Here is a 10,893-nt window from a genome sequence, read left to right as displayed (position 1 = left end):
AAAATTTGTCTCAGAAAGCATCAACCTCACCACAATTCCAGGCTGTCTCATTTGGTCCCTTTGGGTCACCTCTAGGACACTTATGCCAAGATCTTATTCCTTATAGTGTTGGATTTTATCTAGCAGGGGCACTAGCAGGAGGAGCCAGAGACTCTATGAATCCATTTGGGTTGCGACTGGGTGCCAGATCCACTGGTACTCCCACAGCAAAGGACATGATGGGGGCAATGCTGCCATTGGCATTCTGTATGGGGAAGCTCAACACAAATGGTGGTGCTGGTAGACGAGGCAACAGCTCCCGCAGCCATAGAGCATAGAGCCATCAGGAGCTCACCAGGAGCAATCAGCTGAGGACCCCAGGCAAAGTGAATCTGAGTGAATTAAGGAGCTTCATTAGCTGTGTCCAAAACAATTGGATAATCATATGGGAAAATAAGACATCTGATCCTACCTCACATTTTGAAAGAAGTCAATTCCATGTGGAATAGAGATCTAACTGTGAATGGCAAGAAAATTAAGGAGAATACACTTACCAGAAGAGAGAATCTTCTTAAGTCTCCAAAAGTACAAACCATAAAGATTTAAAAATTTTATAACATTGAGGTAAGGATCTAGTGCTCATCAAAAGACCTCATAATGAAAGGTTTTTGTGAGACAAACCACAAATATGGAGAAAATATTTGCTATGCATATAACTGATAAAGATATTTAATCTACATAAAATTATTATAAATCAGTAATAAAAAGATAAACAATCCAGTAGAAAAGGGCAAACAATATGAACAGTGTTTAACAGAAGAGCACAAATAGCCTAGGAACATATTTTAAAATGGTCAAACTTAACATCTAAAAACAATTAAACAATTACTATAATGTATCTTACAGTAGGATATAGGACAAAAATCATATCATCTCAATAGACACAGAAAAAGCATTTAACAAAGTTCAGCATCCTTCATGATAAAAACACTCAATAACTAAAACTACAAGGGAAATTCCTTAATCTGATTAAGGGTGTCTATGAAAAACTGACAGCTTACATCATACTTAATGATGAAACACTAGATGCATTTGTTCAAGATCAAGAATAAAATGAAGATGTCACTCCTGCCATTTCTATTCAACATTGCACTGGCTGGGGCAATGGTAAGAAAAATTAGCCAGGGCATTTTGGTAAGAAAAATTAGCCAGGGCATTTTGGTAATTTTATGTTTCAAAGTACACCATGAAGAAAGTGAAAAGACAACCTAACAAATGGTAAAAGGTTTTTGCTAATTCTATATCTGATAAGGGACTTTTTGATAGAAAGTGTAACAAACTCTTACTGCCCAACAATAAAAAGACAGTTAAGCCAATTTTTAAAATAGGCAAATGATCTGAATAGACATTTCTCCAAAGAAGATGCATATACAAATGGTCTGAAAAGATGTTCAACATCACTAGCTATCAGGAAATATAAATCAAAACCAAAGTGAGATTCCACTTGATATCCACTAGGATGATTATAATCAAGACAGATAATATATTGGTGAGGATACGGAGAAATTGGAAACTGTCATACACTACTGGTGGGAATGCAAAATGGTGCAGCCACTCTAGAACTGCAGCCACTGGCAGTTCCTCAAAAGGTTAAACTTAAAGTTAACCATATGACCCAGCAATTCCACTCCTAAGTATATATCTAAAAGAAATAAAAATATATATCCACACAAAAATCTGTACATAGGGCACCTGGGCAGCTCAGTAGGGTAAGCATCTTCCTTCAGCTCAAGTCATGATCCCAGGGTCTTGGGATGGAGCTCTGCAATGGGATCCCTGCTCAGTGGGAAATCTGCTTCTTCCTCTACCCCTCCATCTTGCTGGTGCTCTCTCTTTCTCTCATGCTCTCTCAAATAAATAAATAAAATATTTTTTAAAATTTGCATGCAGTGTTCAAAGGTGGGAGCAAGTCACATATTGTATTTCTATACACCATTCAACAGATGAACAAATAAAATGTTGTATATCTATATAATGGATTATTATTTGGCAATAAAAGGAATGAAGTACTGATAATGGCATGCACTACAACATGGACGAAACTTGAAAGCATTATGCTAAGTGGAAGAAGCTGCTCACAAAGAAACAGATGTTCTATGATTTCACTTATGGGAAATGCCCAGGGTAGGTAAACCAATAGAGACAAAAAGTTACTGGGGCTGTTGGATTTGGTGGGGAATGGGAAATGACTGTTAGTGGATGCTGCATTTCTTTGGGAGATGATGAAAATCTTCTAAAATTGCTTGCAGTGATGGCTGTATAACTCTGTAAATGGACTAAAAAGTTTTGAATTGTATACTTTAAATGAGCAAATTGTAAGGTATGTGAATTACATTTCAATGAAGTTGTTGTAAAACTTAAAAAGTGCTCGACCTCATTCAATATTAGATGCAAATTAAAACCAGTGATGTATTGTTTTATTAAGAACAAGTGGGAAAACTTAAATTTTGGAAAATGTCAAGTGTTAACATGGTAACAGAACAGTGAGAACTGTCATCTGCTGCTTATGGGAGCACAAATTAGAAGCACCACTTTGGGAAATGCTTCGGCAATAACTTGTATACACCATAAGACCTAGCAAATCCATTCTTTTCATGCAAACATCAGGAGACAGGAACACTGTTTATAGCAGCTTCTATTGTGAAAGCGAAAGATTGGTGCAACCCAAATGTGCAGCTGTGGGATGGATTCTGTTGGCCAGGCCAACAGGCACTTTATCAATTGTCCCATGGAAGCCACCTACAACAGAGGAAAGGACATTTTGTAAGTGGAAATTGGGCTATTAGGAGAGGGGAATAGCCAAAAACAACCATCATCACAAAACAAATACTCTCTACACATCAGAGGGGTTTTTTTCCCTTTTACAATTTGTTCAGAACCCACAGGGAATATGGGTGTGGTTACCTATAGCTCCCTCAAACTCCTGAAAAGCAATGCACCTTATTGTTAGCCCAGCATGAGTGCAGAATCTTAGAAAGAGAGGATAGGAGAGTTGGGAAAATGGGGGCTTGGCAACTAAGTGTTTTCCAAGGTGCAAGATGGGACCCTGGCGGGGAGAGACACTGTCTCTAGCTATGAACAGAAGAAAAGTAACAGTAAGCAGAAGGCAAACTACTCTCCATTTCCCCTAACCATATCCCCCTGCCCCAGAGAATTAGGAACAGGGACAGAAGAAGCCAGTGGACCCGCCATTCCCAAGCTGGTTCAATATCTGCATTACCCACATTAACCATTCTTCCACTCTCCACTCTCACACCCGGGGCAAGGCAGAAACCAAACTGATCCTCCTTGTTTTCATCCTGCTCCCTAAGGCACAGTAGATACTGTCTTATTGCTGGGAAAAGTATTTCCTTCTTTCATCTGAAGTGGCTTCCCAGCTTCTTTTGCCACTAATCATTTATTTTTTGAGTGTGACATTTTCCTATGCTTGTCCTGTTAATAAATCCTCACTAATCATTTATTTTCTAAGCGTGACATTTTCCCACATTGTCCTTTCTATTAATAAATCCTCACTCGTCTTACCATCTTCCCAGGTGACACTGATGTCATTGATTTGCTCCCTCACCATGACTTCCTTTTCTGGCCACAGATTCTTAAAAGCAGCTCAGGAGTGCCTCCTAAGGCTTCCTCTCCTCCCCTTCTACCAGTGGTAAACAAATCTTAGTGTCAGTTGAAGGATTTCATGCCCTAAATCTGCAAACCAGGATCATCTGTCAACACCATTTACCTAAGGTGGTAAAACCTGTGAATTATGATTTTTGGACAGGTTCTCTTTATAAAAAGGCAGCAGGAAATCTCGTAGGCCACAGAAGGAAAGAGTTTTAAGTGGGTCTGCAAGAACATATACATATAGATGTATATTTTATATACATAAAATATATATACAATATGCATAAATAATATGGTAATGTTTCAGCAATTCAAGTGGATTTTACCTCTTAAAAGTTCAGCTATTTTGCTGATACAAGTTTTATATATAATGTTTGTTTATTTTCACCAATACCTAGTAACATAACTCAGGAGTAAAAAGGTGTTTTCAATCTTTTACTATTTAAAGTTTCTTTGGTTGTGGGCTCCTGGTGACTCAGTTAAGCCACGGACCCTTGATTTTGGCTCAGGTTATGATCCCAGGGTCATGAGATTGAGCCTTGGGTCTGGCTCAGTGCTTAGCAGGGAGTCTGCTTGAGATTCTCTCTCTCTCCCTCTCCCTCTGCCCCTCCCCCCTCTAAAATAAACAAGTAAATCTTTAAAAATAAATAACATTTCTTTGGTTATTATTCATGTCATCATTTAATAGAGTTAACTATTCATAATACACATCATTCTTTCCAGGAGATTCTTGAAAAATAATTTTATTGTGAAGTCTCTTATATTTACTTTATTGTTATATGGTTATTGCTTTCAAGAAGTATTTGAGGTGGCTCATCATAAAAAACAAAAATAATACAACTGTAATAGTAGAAAATAAAAGCCCTGCAAAAGGAAGAAAGCAAATACTTTCAGCTCATGAGAAAATAAAGCTATAGTGGCTGAGCATTAGCTCAAACTTCCTAGAAACCAAAAGTGGAAACAGAAGCCATGCCAATACTTCACATTTAAAAAAAAGAAAAAACACATTTGGTTTTGCTCTGTAACCAAATCTAAAAGGAATTTATTCAAAAAGAAACATTCATTCAAAAATTATTTATTTATTTATCTATTATTTTTTTAATAAATTTATTTTTTATTGGTGTTCAATTTGCCAACATACAGAATAACACCCAGTGCTCATCCCATCAAGTGCCCCCCTCAGTGCCCATCACCCATTCACCCCCACCCCCCGCCCTCCTCCCCTTCCACCACCCCTAGTTCGTTTCCCAGAGTTAGGAGTCTTTATGTTCTGTCTCCCTTTCTGATATTTCCTACCCATTTCTTCTCCTTTCCCTTCTATTCCCTTTCACTATTATTTATATTATTTATATGTTTATTATATTATTTATGTTTATTTATTTTTGAAAATTATTTAGAACTTACAAGGAACTAAATGCTGTATAACCCACTGGGAATACAATGTTAAACGTTTCAAGAATGGTCTCTGCTCTCATAGAGAGACAAATAATAAATAACTAATCAAATAAATACATATAAATCACAATTGAAGAAGTGCAAGGGGACTAGGAAAATAAACTAAAATTCAGGAAGGCCTCCCTGAGACGGTGATATTTAAGAAACAAAGAGATGAAACGTAATTTCTGCCCAAAGATGTTTCAGGGAAGTTCAGTGCCCTAAAATAATCCTATAGAAGACTTGATTTTTGAGGTGCAGAAAGTCGAAGTATATTTGTCAGATATCCTGCTTAGCAATGTTACAGAGGGGAAATCTGGCCCTGGAACACAGGGGCCAGATTTTTGATTAATGTGCCTAAGAATGAGGCCCTTGGGATAGAATTGAGCAAGACTTTTTTTTTTTTTTTTAAGATTTTTATTTATTCATTCATAAGAGACACAGAGAGGCAGAGACACAGGCAGAGGGAGAAGCAGGCTCCCTGTGGGAAGCCCAATGTAGGACTCAATCCTAGCACTCCAGGATCACACACTGAACCAAAGGCAGATGCTCAACCACTGAGCCACCCAGATGCCCCTCAAGCGAGACTTTCAATATGAAGGTATTAAAAGAGGAAATTAAGATTTCCCTAAAGAGGTAGCAAAATCTGCTTCCAAGAGTCCTTAAGGGTGCCTGCTTACCACCTTGGGCTTATGTGATTTTGCCTAAACTCAAGGGATTAAAAACTCAAAGGCCTTATTTTGCTAACTTGTGGCCATATCATTGCTTTCTTTTCCATAGCTCTTACTAAGTAGAAGAGAGATGAGTAAGGAATGCAGTTTATGATAGAAACATTTTAATTCAGACTCATATTTGAGGTTGAATAATTTAGAGATTGGAAAAACAGGAGGAAGTTATATGAAACTTCTTTTTTTCTTTTTCAGTCTGCTGAGAGTGGTAAAAGGAGAGTGCAAGGAGAGCGGGGAAGAGGAGAAAGAAATGGGAAGAGAGCGAGAGAGAGACAGAGGAAGTGAGCGTGAGTGTAAGAGAGAGCCTCTGCTGTAATAGAAATATGATGTTGAAAAAGGCTGACAGGCAGAAAACAAGCCTAAGTGTTGTTGCTATGGTTACTGGACCATCTGTGTTCTAGCCTCCCATACGCCAAAGGGTTATATAACCTGGTAGCCAGCTAAATATTAAAATGGACCTAAAAGTGACACCAGTTATTTTTGTCATTTTTTAAAAGGGTGATTCAAAATGAAATTGCAACATTACACAACTGCTCTTTATGTCTACTTCCACATGAAACACTCTAGAATGCTAGTACAATTCCTTTTGAGGGCATCAAGAAATATCTGAAGTACTGCAATAGCCCTGATTTTCAATCCTTGAGAGGCCATTGTTCTTATTAATTTTTTTAAAGTAGGCTCCACGTGGAGCCCAATGCAGGGCTTGAACTCACAGCCCTGAAATCAAGACATAAGCTGAGATCAAGAGTCGGGCACTTAACCAATTGAGGCACCCAGGCGCCCCTTACTAAATTTATAATTAGGCGGTCTCAGCAGTTGATACATTTATGTGTTTTCAATTGCAACTGATTTACAAATAAACCAAAAGTAGACTAAAACACAAGAACTATTCTCTATAAGGAAACGAGACTCTCCATTGACCGAAAATCCAATTTTCCTCAAATGTGGGATATGCAAAGAATATACTCTCCTCAGCACAGGGAAATGAATATTCTAAATTCATCTCTCACCAGAAATAGAGCTTTCTTGTGCAAGTTCAAGGGAACTGTGGTGAGAATTATGTCACAACTGGCAGAAAAAACAGCCCTGAGCCATCCCACCTACCCATGCCCACAGCATGATTTAGGAGAATGCCAGCCACAGATAAGGCACTTTTAACCATGACAAGCTAGAATTGAGAGGAGTTGGATTTTGCCAGTTTCATCCCATAACTGCATCCATCCCCAAATTGCTTTCCTTTCCATACCTCTTAGTTAAATAAAGGAGAGACAAATAAGAAATGCAGTTTTATTATGGAAACATTATAATTCAAACTTGTATTGAAGGTTTGAATAATTTAGAGATGAAAAAAATCTCTAAAGAAGGCCAATCCCTCCTGAGGATGTATATCCCGCCCTTAGCTCTGACTCATAGCTATCCTGCAGGCACCTGAAAATCCACATCCAAAGATCAATTCAACTTTTCCACTTCCTATCACTTGTTCTGCTTCCCCTATCCCAGTTAATGTCCAAGCTAGAAAGTTCAAAGCTACCTTTAACCTTCTCACCTCCGACCATAGTAGCTACAGGGGCTTAGATGAGTTAGTTTACTTATCAGGTCTGAACCTGGGTTTTCCTCAATTGCCAAATAGATTCCTTTCTTCTCAAGTTATTAAAGACGGTTAAATGAGAAAGTGTATGGGGAATGCTCAGAACAGCCCCTGGCCTAGTAAATGCTTAAGAAATGAAGGTGGTTCCATGATTATCCGTCACCAGAAAACTGCATGGGCTCCTAACTCATCTTTCTCAGGGCAGTATCTTCCCACTTTTTTCCATACTCACTCTCAGCTCCCTTTAGGATCCCCATGGCGCACCACAAATAATCATTTGTCTATTGCAGTTTTCCTGTCCTTGTGTCATCATTGTGTGTTGGGTGTGTGGGGAGCAGAAACTTGCCTTTTTGTTCACTGGTTTCCAGTTGGAGAGAAGCACATCTGAGCAGCTATACATGAGGGCACAGGGAACTCATCCTTCAGTATTTAAACCTGATTGAGATAATTAAATCCAAACTTGAAGCAGGTGCCATAATGGGATGGGGGGGGGAGGGAATGATCAGCATTTTCTGCATGCAGAAGGAATGTGCATTGATTTACTTAGGTGGGCTGTAGTAAAGGGTTTGCAAAAATGGATCATCAATATGTACCACCCCACAAGCTTTGTGCAATGTGGCTTTGCCACTTCTCTCCTCAAGAGGTGGAGCCTATTTTCTGTTCCCTTGGATTGGGGCTGGTTTGTGACTTGTTTCGAACAACAAAATGTGGCAGAAGTTATGCAACTATTATGGCTTCTGTTTAAAAGTTTTTCTAGCTCTCTCTTCACACTCTTGGAATGTTCCCTCCAAGAACTCTGCCTTGAGACCACCACACTGTAAGATCAAGATGGCTATAATGGAGAGCCTACATGTGGTCAGATCAATGTGCAGTGACCAAAACCCTTGGCTGGTCCCACCCCTACCTAATCTGCCACGTGGGTGCAGCCACATGAATGATGCCAGGAGAGATCAGCAGAACAGTCAGGCAATCCACAGAATTGTAGGAAAAAAATAAATTGTTGAACCTGTAATCATATGAATGAATACCTTCTCTTCCAATCTCCTATTACCCTTCAATTTCCTACTCTTTACCCTTGAACTAGCATGAGGAATTCTTCAGACAAATATTAAGATCACAACTTTCTTCACAAATCACCTTGAATTTTCAATGTTGTGGTAAAGCTATAATATTCAGTCAATTTTAAGATGTAGGAAATTAATTCAATGAGTGCCCCAATTCAAATGTTAAGTGCAAATTTAAGTGCCAATATGAAATGTGTAGCACAGGAATTCAAGAAGCTGAACAAGCATTGTTATTATCCATCAACTGCTGGTAGAGTATGCAGCACATGAGAGTTGAAACGCCAAGTTTTGCAAAGAAAACTTGGAAAACGTGTGGTCATTACAGTTTGTTTAAACACATTCAAAAGAGAAATCTTTCCTGCTGAGTGAATCGGAAATGAAAACAGTGTCTGAAAGCATTGTGGTAGAGTTGGTCACTAGGAAGCAAATTTCATTTGGAAATAGAATCGTGGTGAGAAAATGTTTACTTTGGTTAGTTCTCCTGGACATTAGGTTGCTGATTTAATCATATTAATTGCCAGTGGAAGAATCCTGAGGCTCCTAATGTAAAAGAAAAAATAATGTAATGAAACTTTAGAGTGCTGTTAGGTTAGTCTTCCAAACCTAACTTTGCAAATTGGGAAACTGATCCTGAGGGCTGGAAAGGGCCTTTCCAGAGCTGATTGATGATCGATTGGGTAGCTGCAGGAAGCTCACAAGCCACCTGGGGTACCATTGATCCCCAGGTGGGGCTTGCAAAGCATCCTTTCTGCTGAAAGGGTATGCATCCTTACACAAAGTGTTTAGGTGTTGGGTGGTGGGGCACATATTTTGTTCTTCCTCTTTCTAGACATATACCCATCCATAGCTACGTTTATATTCATAGGCCTCTTAAAACTTTTTTCACGTCGGGCATTAGATACCTTTGCTAATAGAATTCAGAAGTTTCTGCTCTCACAATTATGGTTACATTGCATTTTTCCCTCCATGCTGAGCACTGCTGCGTAGTTATGACTGGAACCGACACCGGTGCATCACAGAAATAGTCTGGCCCTTAGTGCTGGCTGGCTAGCAGACCCCTTAGAAACCATAAGCTTTTTGGTTAAAATGTCACAGGTTACTGTGTCAAGGAAACTGGATCTTTGGCTTTTTAGAAATCGGAAACCTACCTTCCTTTTTTACTAACTACCATATACGTACATTTTCGAACTCAGGACAGTTTCCTTATTCAGATGAGTCTATATAAATTAACAATGTCATTTATTTACACAATTAATTCTGGATGGAAAGTTCTGTCAGTAGTACACATTGTAATGCCATTGTTACCTATTACCACACTTTTTTTTTTTTTTTAAGAGAACTATTTTGGTTTTGGATGTTCATAACTTTCAGAATTCAACTTTGGCCTCCAGTTTTGAGATAGACATAAAAAATTTTTTACTAGTTGTTTAAATTTGAACACACTTTGCTTCTTTGCCAGAATAGAAGAGACACCCCTCTACAGTACATTTTTAGAATTCTTCAGACGTTTAAAAGGGACTTCACTGCTGACTTTACTACCAGAACTCTATCCACCTTAGCCGCCAGCACTCTTTTTATAAGAACGTAAATAACCTTGTTTCACAACATACCCTTACACACATAGGCCTTGATTGCTCCCAGGCTCAATGGGATCTCTGTTGATGCTGTTTGCTTCATTCAGCTGGTCTTAAAATTTTCTGCAGTATAGAGCTTCCTACCCCCAGCTGATTCCCTGTAGCTTTCAAACCACAGCAGGGCGACTTTAGCTTTGCAAGAAAGCATGCATAAAGGAGAAAGCCTGAAGTCTGGGGAACAGATTTGGAGATGGAGAGCAGAGCACTTGAATATTAGGCTCAGAATGCACAGCTGGACGAAAAAACACAGGCTGGGCTCCCAGTGTACCGGGCAGAAGGAAGCATTCCTGGTTCTTCCTATCTCTTCTTTTCTTGTCTCGTTAATCATCATCCCTGCCCCCGCTTCCTTGAATCCATAGCTCTGTTGAGTACTTACCCTACAGATCTACAGCCTTATTGGAGATCCCAGCCTTTCTTCAATTCTTCCCTCAGAGACTGGGAGGTGCTTCTCTACTGCCTGATGCTAACCCTACAGGGACAGCCATACGCAGCATAGATACATCGCAATGTGGGGTGTTTCATCAATCACAAGTAACAAGAGACTGGAAATGGGCTCCCCGTGGCCTCCTAGGAGGACAGTTACCAACATCACCTGGATCAAGCTACAGACTCATCCCTTCAGTACCTCTTTCTTACTCTTTTAGACTCTAGATTATCAACTGATTATTCATGTATGAGAGGCTTATTCTCCCGTCTACATTCATTGTTAGCTCCCTATAGATAGGAAACATGTTTAACCCATTTTGTTGCCCAAAGGTTTTGGCACATGGTGACTGCTCAAGAAGCTCTGGCTTCAT

The sequence above is a fragment of the Canis lupus genome, chromosome 7 (genome assembly GCF_048164855.1).
Source record: "Canis lupus baileyi chromosome 7, mCanLup2.hap1, whole genome shotgun sequence".
NCBI classification, from domain to species: Eukaryota; Metazoa; Chordata; class Mammalia; order Carnivora; family Canidae; genus Canis; species Canis lupus.
The sequence above is the reverse complement of the archived record's forward strand: the minus strand, read 5'-3'. Positions refer to the sequence as shown.